Consider the following 14,899-nt stretch of genomic DNA (forward strand, 5'->3'; position numbering starts at 1 on the left):
TTAAGGCTTGGACTTGGAAACTGACAGAGCATCATTTCCATTATATTCTATTGGTCAAGCAGTCACAGAGCCCACCCAAAGGCAAAGGAGAAATCATATACTCCACCTCTTAATGAGAGGAGAGTCTAAAAACCTGTGCCTGTCTTTAATTTACTACCACCTGCTGCCATAATAAGCAGCACTAGACAAGGTTATTTATTAAAAGATTTTACTTTTAGTTTTCCTTCTTCCGTCTCAAGATTCTAAAGAACTCTGAAAAGCAAGAAGATAGCATCTGATAAAGAAAAATTTGGAACAGAATACAATAACTACCTAAGTTCACTTACCTAGGAGGAAATAAAAACCCAGTTCTAATGGGAATTGAGCATGATTCTCTATCAGTGTGTACTTAGTCTGTGCCTAGATGAATCACCTTGGCTGTCCCATGTAGTACATGTTCTCCTTTGTGAGAAGCAGGTGGCCCATGACTGACCTTGGAAAGATGATTCAAATCAGTTTTCTCAGAATTAAGAATTCCAAAAAGACTTGATTAGAGCTGAAGGAGGTCTCATTCTGATTCTTGAGGAAACATTTATTAATCCACGTTTATTTCTGTGGCTCCAAGATCTCAGCTAGTGCTACCAACAACACTGTCCCTGCCAACGTTACAGTTTCTTCCCTCTCTCAGGTTATCTCTAATGATGTAATCTTTGCCAATTTTTGTTAAAGTATCCAGGAAAAATGAGACCTATAACAATATGTGAATTTCACAGTTATAAGCAGTCTTAATGGCCAAGGTATTGGACAAAGTTTGTCCTCGTGTAAGAGGATAATCAAAGTTTTCCTTTGCTTCAAGTAAAATCTCTGTATTACTCCATTTCTGTAGCATGTGACTAGGCCTATCTTGGACATATAAGAAATATACTATGGAAATATATGAAAAGCAACTTCCTCTCTCTCTCTCTCTCTCTCTCTCTCTCTCTCTCTCTCTCTGATTCAAAAGAAAAACTAAAGTGGAAATCTGGACATCTGAGGCAGGTTGGTAGAATGAGGAATAATTAGGGTATTAAAGTAGTTGTAGATTTTACTTTTTTGTTTGGCAAGAACATACCATTGCATTTTTAACCTAGGCGGGAATGACGGTAAACTACCATCACAAGGTAAAAAGAAGTAAACCTAAGACTCAGAAAAGACCTAGCTGAATTCCAGAGCAGTTTCGGAAATTTATCCTGAATAGTAACCTGAGAAAGTTACTCCACATTTCTGAGCTTACATCCTTGTTTTTTAAAAATAATCATATCAGTCCTACCTACCTCACAGAGCTATATTGTAAGAATCCAGCAAAATATGCCTGTATATCATTAAGATGCTTTTGAGCAGCTTTGAGAAACCCAAACTTAAACTGGCTTGAAGAGTCAGATAACTTCTTGTCATGTGACTTCCAGAGGTAAGGCTAACTTCTGGGTTGACTGCTTCAGTAACCCCCTGACAGGAACACGTGTTCTTTTCAATGATCTTTTATGTTGTCAACAGATTTCGCTTAATCCATGGGCTGATTCTTCTACTTATTGTTATAAGAAAATCCTTACCTCTTTTGTTTATATCCAGAGAGAAAATAAAAGTCTTTCACTCTAAGCTGATACTCATTTGTGGACCAATAACAATGATCAGCAAACAGTGCTATGACTGACTTATACCTGAATTCCTGAAAGGTTCTGGCTTTGATCCATTAGGACCCATTCCTAAAGCTAAAAAAGGAGATTCTCATGAGTTGCAAGGGCTTTGTGTGGGACTTGAAGACACATGAACAGAACTGGGGGTTTTTTGAAGAGGAAACACAAGGAGGGAATGGAGGATGAGTAGACAATCAACAGTGTTCAATATAAACTGAGAAATCACTTTTTAAAAGCATGCTTTTACAAATATACACGTTAGTCATCAAATCACAAGATTAGAGAACAAAAGAGGAAAGGAAGAAAAAAATACATACAAAAACAAATCCGAAACAATTAACAAAATGGCAATAAGAACATACATAACGATAATTACGTTAAACATAAATGGATTAAATGCTCCAACCAAAAGACAGACTGGCTGAATGGATACAAAAATAAGACCTGTACATATGCTGTCTACAAGAGACCCACTTCAGATCTAGGGACACATACAGACTGAAAGTGAGGGGATGGAAAAAGGTATTCCATGCAAATGGAAATCAAAAGAAAGCTGGAGTAGCAATACTCATATCACACAAAACAGACTTTAAAATGAAGACTATTAGAAGAGATGAAGAAGGACACTACATAATGATCAAGCGATCAGTACAAATATACAAGAAAATGTTTCAAAATTCTATTTTCTTCAAACACATCTTCATCTTCCCCTAGTACTACACTGAAGTTCTCCTGAACACCTTGATGATGGTTGCACAACAATCTGAATGTAGACAATACAACTAAACTGTACACTTAAAAATGGTTAGGATGATAAATTTTGTTATGTATACTTTACCACAGTTTTTTAAAAAACATGTACAGAAATGCTTAGTTTTAATATTTTAATCCTCAATTTTCTAAAATGTATTACATCTGTAACAAGAAAAACACTAATTTAATACAAATATCTAGCTCATGTGTTATCTGGTATCTCTTAAGATCTTCAGAAGGGTGCTTGAATTCCTATTCCACATCTGGTGGAATTCGAAAGTTCTTGCTGAGATTTCTACCAATTTTTAGGAGTGGAGTTTGTTTCTAGTTTTCAGTTCCATATTGTGTTGAATTATTCCATGTTAAGAATTTTTTTACACACTCTCAAGAAAGCTATGTCCCTCGACATTGTATCTACCTAGACTCTGCTCAATTTCACAAAAGCAAGATAAAGCATTAAAATGCCTCATAGACATGTGTATTTAGAGAGTTAACTGAAGTTGTGGCGAGATAGAAAGTGGGGCTTGTTTATATTCACCACTCAAACAAGTTCAAGTTGAATATTAGGCACCCAGCTCTTCATTAACTCATTTCAGTCTCTCCATCCTGGTTGCTTCACACCTGTAACAACCCCACCTCACACCACATCCAGCTCCTACTAGATCTTCTCGATTTTTCCACACACTCTCTCCCACATTGTCTCTCCCTCAAGATTCCAAATTATTCTTTATCCTATAAGCAGTTTAGACCTCTTCTAGCCCCTACCCCTAAATCTAGCTATAAAACCCCCATGGCATCAGCAGAACTAAAGGACCCTTCATACACATCTTCCCCTTTTTAACAGGCAGCTGTGATCATGATAGGCATTTCTCCCTCCTTTCCAAACAAAAGGATCTGTCCTTTCTATACCATCCCATCTTTTTTCTCACCTAATTCACTATGGTTGGATTCACCTCCTTGAAAACAGTGGGCCATTCTTCTCTGTGGCTCCCTGCAGAGAATAACATTCATCTGACACTAGTCAGCTTAAGGTCTGCTTGTAGAACTCTGGAAACCCCCAATTTTGAGGGCAACTTGTGGAATCCATTTACTAGGTCCTGCTCATATGTGCTGGGACTAATTGTTGGCATAAACCCACTGCAATGGAGTCTACTGGGAATTGCAAGATATTCTCCTTCCTCTTGCATCCCAGAAAGGAACTCTATGGTGCTTGCTCAAGCCTTGAAAATGGAGCGGAAATAAGAGAAGAAAGATTTCACATTTAGCTAAACAAATTACTGTATAAAGCAAGATTCATTCATCTCAGGTGTGTAGGTTCTGTGAGGGCTTAGTAGTTAGTATTTATTGTGTATTTTAAAAGGAAAAATACACGTGTAGGAAATAATGCTTTAAAAATGAAGGCACAAAACATTTTGAGTTTCTATACAATACTGGGCTGGCTTGGCTTTTACTAATCAGTTACTCTGAAGAAACTTCAAAAATGTTTTAAGTGATATTTTTTAAGTTGGTGTAAATAGATGATTGCTGATCTCTTAATACAATATTTTAAGTTCCTTAGCCATCTAGCAACAAGAACAACAAAAAACACCCACTGTGTTACTCTGATAATGTAAGAGAATTACTTGTAAAAGAGTTTGAATCGCTGAGAGGGGGAAGATGACGGAAGAGTAAGAGGCGGAGATCACCTTCCTCCCCACAGATACACCAGAAATACATCTACATGTGGAACACCTCCTACAGAACACCTACTGAACACTGGCAGAAGACCTCAGACCTCCCAAAAGGCAAGAAGCTCCCCACATACCTGGGTAGCGCAAAAGAAAAAAAGAATAAACAGAGACAAAAGAATTAGGGACGAGACCCGCACCAGTGGGAAGGAGCCGTGAAAGAGGAAAGGTCTCCACACACTAGAAAGCCCCTTCGCGGGCGGAGACTGCGGGTGGCGGAGGGGGGAAGCTTCGGAGCCGCGGAGAAGACCGCAGCAACAGGGGTGCGGAGGGCAAAGCGGGGAGATTCCCGCACAGAGGATCAGTACTGACCGGCACTCACCTGACCGAAAGGCTTGTCTGCTCACTCGCCGGGGCGGGCGGGGCTGGGAGCTGAGGCTCGGGCTTCGGTCAGAGCGCAGGGAGAGAACTGGGGTTGGCGGCGTGAACACAGCCTGCAGGGGGTTAGTGCACCAGGGCTAGCCGGGAGGGAATCCAGAAAAAGGTCTGGACCTGCCGAAGAGGCAAGAGACTTTTTCTTCCCTCTTTGTTTCCTGCTGCGCGAGGAGAGGGGATTCAGAGCGCTGCTTAAAGGAGCTCCAGAGACGGGCGCGAGCCGCGGCTAACAGCGCGGACCCCAGAGACGGGCACGAGACGCTGAGGCTGCTGCTGCCGCCACCAAGAAGCCCCTGTGCGAGCACAGGTCACTATCCACACCTCCCTTCCGGGGAGCCTGTGCAACCCGCCACTGCCAGGGTCCCGGGATCCAGGGACAATTTCCCGGGATGAACGCACGGCCCGCCTCAGGCTGGTGCAATGTCACGCCGGGCTCTGCTGCCGCAGGCCCACCCCTCACTCCGTGCCCCTCCCCACGGCCTGAGTGAGCCAGAGCCCCCGAAGCAGCTGCTCCTTTAACCCCGTCCTGTCTGAGCGAAGAACAGACGCCCTCAGGCGACCTACACGCAGAGGCGGGGCCAAATCCAAAGCTGAAACCGGGGAGCTGTGCGAACAGAGAAAAGAAAGGGAAATCTCTCCCAGCAGCCTCAGGAGCAGCGGATTAAAGCTCCACAATCAACTTGATGTACCTGCAACTGTGGAATACCTGAATAGACAACGAATCATCCCAAATTGAGGAGGTGGACTTTGGTGGATTTTTTCCCCTTTTGCTCTTTTTGTGAGTGTGTATGTGTATACTTCTGTCTGAGATTTTGTCTGTATAGCTTTGCTTTCACCATTTGTCCTAGGGTTCTATCCGTCCATTTTTTTGGTTTGTTTTTTCACTTTTTGAAAAAATTTTTTTTCTTAATAATTATTTTTTATTTTAATAACTTTATTTTTTCTTACTTTATTTTACTTTATCCTCTTCCTTCCTTTCTTTCTTTCTTCCTTTCTTTCTACTTTTTCTCCCTTTTATTCTGAGCCACGTGGATGAAAGGCTCTCGGTGCTGCAGCCAGGACTCAGTGCTGTGCCTCTGAGGTGGGAGAGCCAACTTCAGGACACTGGTCCAGAGGAGACCTCCCAGCTCCACATAATATCAAACAGCGAAAATCGCCCAGAGATCTCCATCTCAACACCAACACCCAGCTTCACTCAACGACCAGCAAGCTACAGTGCTGGACACCCTATGCCAAACAACTAGCAAGACAGGAACACAACCCAACCCATTAGCAGAGAGGCTGCCTAAAGTCATAATAAGTCCACAGACACCCCAAAACACACCACCAGACGTGATCCTGCCCACCAGAAAGACAAGATCCATCCTCATCCACCAGAACACAGGTACTAGTCCCCTCCACCAGGAAGTCTACACAACACACTGAACCAACTTTAGCCACTGGGGACAGACACCAAAAACAAGAGGAACTATGAACCTGCAGCCTGCAAAAACGAGACCCCAAACACAATAACATAAGCAAAATGAGAAGACAGAAGAACACACAGCAGATGAAGGAGCAAGATAAAAACCCACCAGACCTAAAAAATGAAAAGGAAATAGGCAGTCCACCTAAAAAAGAATTCAGAATAATGATAGTAAAGATGGTCCAAAATCTTGGAAATAGAATGAGAAAATGCAAGAAACATTTAACAAGGACCTAGAAGAACTAAAGATGAAACAAGCAATGATGAACAACAAAATATATGAAATTAAAAATACTCTAGAAGGAATCAATAGCAGAATAACTGAGGCAGAAGAACGGATAAGTGACCTGGAAGATAAAATAGTGGAAATAACTACTGCAAAGCAGAATAAAGAAAAAAGAATCAAAAAAACTGAGGACAGTCTCAGAGACCTCTGGGACAACATTAAACGCACACCAACATTCGAATTATAGGGGTTCCAGAAGAAGAAGAGAAAAAGAAAGGGACTGAGAAAATATTTGAAGAGATTACAGTTGAAAACTTCCCTAATATGGGAAAGGAAATAGTTAATCAAGTCCAGGAAGCACAGAGAGTCCCATACAGGATAAATCCAAGGAGAAACACGCCAAGAAACAAACTAATCAAACTGTCAAAAATTAAATACAAAGAAAACAAAAGAAGCAAGGGAAAAACAACAAATAACACACAAGGGAATCCCCATAAGGTTAACAGCTGATCTTTCAGGAGAAACTCTGCAAGCCAGAAGGGACTGGCAGGACATATTTAAAGTGATGAAGGAGGAAAACCTACAACCAAGATTACCCAGAAAGGATCTCATTCAGATTTGATAGAGAAATTAAAACCTTTACAGACAAGCAAAAGCTGAGAGAGTTAAGCACCACCAAACCAGCTTTACAACAAATACTAAAGGAACTTCTCTAGGCAAGAAACACAAGAGAAGGAAAAGACCTACAATAATGAACCCAAAACAATTAAGAAAATGGGAACAGGAACATACATATCGATAATTACCTTCAATGTAAATGGATTAAATGCTCCCACCAAAAGACACAGATTGGCTGAATGGATACAAAAACAAGACCCATATATATGCTGTCTACAAGAGACCCACTTCAGACCTATAGACACATACAGACTGAAAGTGAGGGGATAGAAAAAGATATTCCATGCAAATGGAAACCAAAAGAAAGCTGGAGTAGCAATTCTCATATCAGACAAAATAGACTTTAAAATAAAGACTATTAGAAGAGACAAAGAAGGACACTACATAATGATCAAGGGATCGATTCAAGAAGAAGATGTAACAATTGTAAATATTTATGCACCCAACATAGGAGCAGCTCAATAAATAAGACAAATACTAACAGCCATAAAAGGGGAAATCGACAGTACCCCAGTCATAGTAGGGGACTTTAACACCACACTTTCACCAATGGACAGATCATCCAAAATAGAAATAAATAAGGAGGCACAAGCTTTAAATGATACATTAAACAAGATGGACTTAATTGATATTTATAGGACATTCCATCCAAAAACAACAGAATACTCATTTTTCTCAAGTGCTCATGGAACATTCTCCAGGATAGATCATATCTTGGGTCACAAATCAAGCCTTGGTAAATTTAAGAAAATTGAAATTGTATCAAGTATCTTTTCTGACCACAACGCTATGAGACTAGATATCAATTACAGGAATAGATCTGTAAAAAATACAAACACATGGAGGCTGAACAATACACTACTTATTAACGAAGCGATCACTGAAGAAATCAAAGAGGAAATCAAAAAATACCTAGAAAAAAAGGACAATGGAGATAAGAGGACCCAAATACTATGGGATGCAGCAAAAGCAGTTCTAAGAGGGAAGTTTATAGCAATACAACCCTACCTTAAGAAACAGGAAACATCTTGAATAAACAACCTAACCTTGCACGTAAAGCAATTAGGGAAAGAAGAACAAAAATACCCCAAAGTTAGCAGAAGGAAAGAAATCATAAAGATCAGATCAGAAATAAATGAAAAATAAATGAAGGAAACGATAGCAAAGATCAATAAAACTAAAAGCTGGTTCTTTGAGAAGATAAACAAAATTGATAAATCATTAGCCAGACTCATCAAGAAAAAAAGGGAGAAGACTCAAATCAATAGAATTAGAAATGAAAAATGAGAAGTAACAACTGACACTGCAGAAATACAAGATATCATGAGAGATTACTACAAGCAACTCTATGTCAATAAAATGGACAACCTGGAAGAAATGGACAAATTCATAGAAATGCACAACCTGCCAAGACTGAATCAGGAAGAAATAAATATATGAACAGACCAATCACAAGCACTGAAATTGAAACTGTGATTAAAAATCTTCCAACAAACAAAAGCCCAGGACCACATGGCTTCACAGGTGAATTCTATCAAACATTTAGAGAAGAGCTAACAGCTATCCTTCTCAAACTCTTCCAAAATACAGCAGAGGGAGGAACACTCCAAAACTTATTCTACGAGGCCACCATCACCCTGATACCAAAACCAGACAAGGATGTCACAAAGAAAGAAAACTACAGGCCAATATCACTGATGAACACAGATGTAAAAATCTTCAACAAAATTCTAGCAAACGGAATGTAACAGCACATTAAAAGGATCATACACCATGATCAAGTGGGGTTTATTCCAGGAATGCAAGGATTCTTCAATATACGCAAATCAATCAATGTGATACACCATATTAACAAATTGAAGGAGAAAAACCATATGATCATCTCAATAGATGCAGAAAAAGCTTTTGACAAAATTCAACACCCATTTATGATAAAAACCCTGCAGAAAGTAGGCATAGAGGGAACTTTCCTCAACATAATAAAGGCCATATATGACAAACCCACAGCCAACATCATCCTCAATGGTGAAAAACTGAAAGCATTTCCACTAAGATCAGGAACAAGACAAGGTTTCCCACTCTCACCACTCTTATTCCACAAAGTTTTGGAAGTTTTAGCCACAGCAATCAGAGAAGAAAAGGAAATAAAAGGAATCCAAATCGGAAAAGAAGAAGTAAAGCTGTCACTGTTTGCAGATGACAGGATACTATACATAGAGAATCCTAAAGATGCTACCAGAAAACTACTAGAGCTAATCAATGAATTTGGTAAAGTAGCAGGATACAAAATTAATGCACAGAAATCTCTGGCATTCCTATACACTACGATGAAATATCTGAAAGTGAAATTAAGAAAACACTCCATTTACCACTGCAACAAAAAGAATAAAATATGTAGGAATAAACCTACCTAAGGAGACAAAAACCTGAATGCAGAAAAGTATAAGACACTGATGAAAGAAATTAAAGGTGATACAGATAGATGGAGAGATATACCATGTTCTTGGATTGGAAGAATCAACATTGTGAAAATGACTCTACTACCCAAAGCAATCTACAGATTCAATGCAATTCCTATCAAACTACCACTGGCATTTTTCACAGAACTACAGCAAAAAATTTCACAATTTGTATGGAAACACAAAAGACCCCAAATAGCCAAAGCAATCTTGAGAACGAAAAACAAAGCTGGAGGAATCAGGCTCCCTGACTCCAGACTATACTACAAATCTACAGTAATCAAGACAGTATGGTACTGGCACAGAAACAGAAATATAGATCAATGGCCAGGATAGAAAGCCCAGAGATAAACCCACACACTTATAGTCACCTTATTTTGATAAAGGAGGTAGGAATGTACAGTGGAGAAAGGACAGCCTCTTCAATAATTGGTGCTGGAAAAACTGGACAGGTACATGTAAAAGTCTGAGATTAGAACTCTCCCTAACACCATACACAAGAATAAGCTCAAAATGGATTAAAGACCTAAATGTAAGGCCAGAAACTATCAAACTCTTAGAGGAAAACATAGCTAGAACACTCTATGACATAAATCACAGCCAGATCCTTTTTGACCCACTTCCTAGAGTAACGGAAATAAAAACAAAAATAAACAAATGGGACCTAATGAAACGTCAAAGCTTTTGCACAGCAAAGGAAACCATAAACAAGACTAAAAGACAACCCTCAGAATGGGAGAAAATATTTGCAAATGAAGCAAGTGAGAAAGGATTAATCTCTAAAATTTACAAGCAGCTCATGCAGCTCAATAAGAAAAAAACAAACAACCCAATCCAAAAATGGGCAGAAGACCTAAATAGACATTTCTCCAAAGAAGATATACAGACTGCCAACAAACACATGAAAGAATGCTCAACATCATTAATCATTAGAGAAATGCAAATCAAAACTACAGTGAGATATCATCTCACACTAGTCAGAATGGTCATCATCAAAATATCTAGAAACAATAAATGCTGGACAGGGTGTGGAGAAAAGGGAACACTCTTGCACTGCTGGTGGGAATATGAATTGGTACAGCCACTATGGAGAACAGTATGGAGGTTCCTTAAAAAACTACAAATAGAACTACCATATGACCCAGCAATCCCACTACTGGGCATATACCCTGAGAAAACCATAATTCAAAAAGAGTCATGTACCAAAATGTTCATTGCAGCTCTATTTACAATAGCCAGGAGATGGAAACAACCTATTTGTCCATCATCGGATGAATGCATAAAGAAGATGTGGCACATATATACAATGGAATATTACTGAGCCATAAAAAGAAACGAAATTGAGTCATTTGTAGTGAGGTGGATGGACCTAGAGTCTGTCATACAGAGTGAAGTAAGTCAGAAAGAGAAAGACAAATACCATATGCTAACACATATATATGGAATCTAAGAAAAAAAATGTTATGAAGAACCCAGGGGTAAGACAAGAATAAAGACACAGACCTACTAGAGAATGGACTTGAGGATATGGGGAGGGGGAAGGGTAAGCTGTGACAAAGTGAGAGAGTGGCATGGACATATATACACTACCAAACGTAAAATAGATAGCTAGTGGGAAGCAGCCACATAGCACGGGGAGATCAGCTCGGTGCTTTGTGACCACCTAGAGGGGTGGGATAGGGAGGATGGGAGGGAGGAAGACGTGAGGGGGAAAGGATATGGGAACATATGTGTGTGTGTGACTGATTCACTTTGTTATGAAGCAGAAACTAGCACACCATTGTAAAGCAATTATACTCCAATAAAGATGTAAAAAAAAAAAAGAGTTTGAATCAATCATTTATTATTTTCTGAAATCTTTCTGTTTATTCCTCTGTCCATAAGTTGAGTGATTCATCTGTTTCCTTTTGCTCACTGTCATAACAATCCAAAGCTATACACATAATGTTGTAGTGTACGCAAGACAGGGCAAGAGGAATGTAAAGGTAAATGGTAGAAATCACCAGAATGGTGAATGGAAGAGATTCTAAGATTCATCAGCATAAGAAATCAGAAAAAGAACACACCATCCAAAAATAGCCAAATGGATCATTCTGAATGAGATGTTGATATGAAGCTGTTAAGCTTTCAAACCAGAAAAGAGACAAGAATTTAAGAACGGAGGAGAAATTATCTAAGTGTATGTAACTTTTGTGTTTTGGCAGCCAGAAGAATAGCAATATTTTTCCTAATGTTGTCAGCAGTTAGCAGTATAAAGTCTCTCTACCTGGGATTTCCCTGGTGGTCTAGTTGTTAAGAATCCACCTGCCAATGCAGGGGACACAGGTTCAATCCCTGGTTCAGGAAGATCCCATATGCTGCAGGGCAACTAAGCCCATGCGCCACAACTACTGAGCCCTTGTGCCACAACTACTGAAACCCCCATGCTCTAGACCCTGTGCTTCACAAGAGAAGCCACCTCAATGAGAAACCTGTGCACCACAACAAAGAGTAACCCCTGCTTGCTGCAACTAGAGAAAGCCCATGTGCAGCAATGAAGACCCAGTGCAGCCAAAATAAAAAAAGACTCTCTACTTGCATTCAGCAAAATGGACTCTACTTTATGGAAGTGCTCAAAACAATATGATCAGCTCTGAAAATGACTGAGCTAGGTGCCAGGAAACTAGATTCTAAGATGAAGGTTGTCATGAACTTATCAAGAGACTTCAGGTCAGAGTCACTCACAGCCCTCCATTCTTTCTTGTGTTCATTAAACAAGTATTTCTTGAAATGTTTATTAGTATGTGCTAACAAAAATGATAAGTTATAGATTGTAAGAATTAATTAGAAATGGCCAGTAGCCTCAAATATTTCCCAGTCTAGAAGGAAAGACAAATAACAGAAGTGTTTGTTGAACATCTTTCGTTTCAGGGTAGCACTACCTACCAGTATTGCTGAAGCAAGGAGGGAATCTTGCCTCACATTCCTCACTGTCCAAGGAAGTATCACTGGAACTATTCCACTCAAGCATTTCAGTCACGATGCAAATACACCATTGAAGATGAAGTTTGGGGTAAGACACCAGACTACCCAGCCTGCTGGAGTAGAAGAAGAGTCTCCAGATTCATTCTCAGGCTGCCATGTCTGGTAGCTACCACAGCTGCAACATGCAACCATGAACTTTTCAAGAGCCTACAAAACAGTTTGCACCCTGAAAAAGACAAAAAGCAAAAGACTATGTGGTGTACAATTTTTTTAAATTATAAAATCAAAAATTATAATTAAGTTCTAAAGCCAGAAAGTTATTTCAACTTATCAGTTGCAACATAATATATAAATAAAGTTTGAAGTGAGCTGTGTATTTTAACATATTTGAAATAATGTGGGCTGGGGTAAGAGTACCCAGGACTCACAAAGGTCTTTTGGATAGTCACTGTAGAACTGGGCATGGATTCAAATCCTGGCTCAGTCACTGGCTGGTTGGGGACTTGAAAAACTGCCTTCAATGTCTTAAGCTTTAGTTTACTTTCTATAACAGGGGATAATGATATCAAACTTAAAGCATTATAATGAGTAACAAATGATTTACTACGTAGAAATTGCCTAGCATAATGCTGACACATACTGGTTTTTCAATAACCATTGTTTCTGTTTTCTTCTATTTCGGGGAGGCGCTGCTGTTTATACAGTTCTGAACATGTATTTGTGGGTAAGGATGTTTGGAATCAGTCACCAAATAATACTTTAACACACGGTTGATCCATTCATACTAATGTTTGCTTCACTCTGTATATGTGATGGTTGCTATCCTCTCAAACATTGGGCCCTAAGGAGCTTGTTAGGAAAATAACGATCTATCTATAGATGTCTTGACTTCCCAAGGTGGTGCTAACGTAGTAATAAAAAAAAAGAGCTTTTGCCCGGCTGGGTGCTGTTTACTCAAGGGATACTCTGTCGTCTCTTCAGAGAATTTCTCAACGAGCTTCTCCCATTCTTTCCTTTTCTTTCTTTTGCTGAAACTCCGTGGGAAAATAATAGAATTTGCTTTTGAAAAAGTCATCCATCTTCACGAGAGATACGCTTGACCGTATGATTTCTTTTGAAAATGATGAAGCCTTGAGTCATTTTCAGGGTTCACTTTTATTTTTATATTTGGTAGCTACAGTCCTGAAAAAAATCCCGTCTCTGGAGAGATACGTGATGAGGAATTGAGTGAAATTTTCATAATTCAGCCTGCATTTTTCTTTCTTCCTCAAAGTTCCATAATTAGAGAATAAGATATTGAAGATTCATGCAATTTCATAATCTGTTTATTAAAATGACTGGTGATATATGTGTGATCATGGAGGTCACAGGGCAGCCAATGAGTATAGGTGTATATTGGGGGAAGGGAGGACAGATAACCAAACTCCAAATTGAAGACCTTTACTTGAATAACACCTTTATTTGAACAACAAGGTGAGCTTGTTGGAGTTGTGTCCCTAAGTTTCCATAAGTGGAAAAACTCATACCACCTCTCTCCACACACCCAACTACATTGGCATATAGCATGAGGAAGAAAAACCCTTGTTTGGTTAAGTCACCAAGATTTCAGAGTTTGTTATCCTGGTATAACTTAGCCCATCCTCGTTGATACTGTAATCCTGAGGCACTTGTGGCTTTTTGTTTTTGTGCGTTTTCTGCAATAAGAAGAAAACCAGAATTGGCAATCTACCTGCTTCACAAGTTGTCATGAGGAATTAGTCCTGGGATAATTATTTTGTAAATCCCTTATATGTAGATTGGAAAATGCACTGCAGGACTATATATGTGAACATTAGAGTTTCTATAGGTAGAATCACTCAGAAAAATGTTAGATATTTTTAATGTAAGAGTAGAGATGGTCTGTTATTGTCTCAGTATTGCGCTAGCTCTTACTAATCAGAATAATAAACTCCAACAAGCTCACCTGATTTCTCTTTTTAGCATCATATGAATGTCCTTTTACTTGCCAATGAAATAAATATTTGTTGTCTTAAAATCCCCTCCCTGCATACAAGAAAAAAAAAAAAAGCTTTTAGTTTCAGAATTCCTTCTGGAAACTTATAAATATATTCCAGATTTCTCAGATAATAATTATGGCTCATCTCAAAATAGGCAAAAATAAATAACTAAATAAAATTAATTTCAAATCTACACAATGACTATCTTAGTGTCCTAAACCAATATCTGATGTCTAAACAAAAACCCTTTATGTGGAAATATAGCCCACTAAATACATTTTAGTTTTAGTCATAAATAATAAAATGATTGTTGGTTTAAAACCCCTCTTTGGAACTTGACGTTATTTCTCCAATGATTTCTATGCATCTTTGCAATTTTCACACTGAATATCTAGTTCTTTTATGCAGTTCCTTTAAATATATAATGCATATATCCAAATTATAACCTGGCTGTATCCTAAAAGTTTGTCTAGGTAGGCAGCTTGACACCCAGAATATATTTTTGTCATAGAAACAATGCTGTAAGTTTTTGAGAGGTTCCCAGGGTAATATACAAATACCTATTTGCCTTGTGGACGGAGCTCACAGCACTTGCAAAACTAG

The 14,899-nt window shown here is 38.9% G+C and overlaps 1 long non-coding RNA gene across 1 annotated transcript in view; it reads left to right on the forward strand.

The window, feature by feature from the left end:
* The window catches only part of LOC137231616 (uncharacterized), a 286,036-nt gene extending 272,588 nt beyond the window's left edge, over positions 1 to 13,448 (forward strand). The window contains exon 4 of the long non-coding RNA XR_010946695.1: positions 12,246 to 13,448. This is a non-coding gene — a long non-coding RNA (uncharacterized lncRNA). The remainder of the gene's footprint in view (positions 1 to 12,245) is intronic.
* The last annotated feature ends 1,451 nt before the right edge of the window (positions 13,449 to 14,899 follow it).

Source organism: Pseudorca crassidens, chromosome 10 (assembly GCF_039906515.1).
Source record: "Pseudorca crassidens isolate mPseCra1 chromosome 10, mPseCra1.hap1, whole genome shotgun sequence".
In the NCBI taxonomy this organism is placed as follows: Eukaryota; Metazoa; Chordata; class Mammalia; order Artiodactyla; family Delphinidae; genus Pseudorca; species Pseudorca crassidens.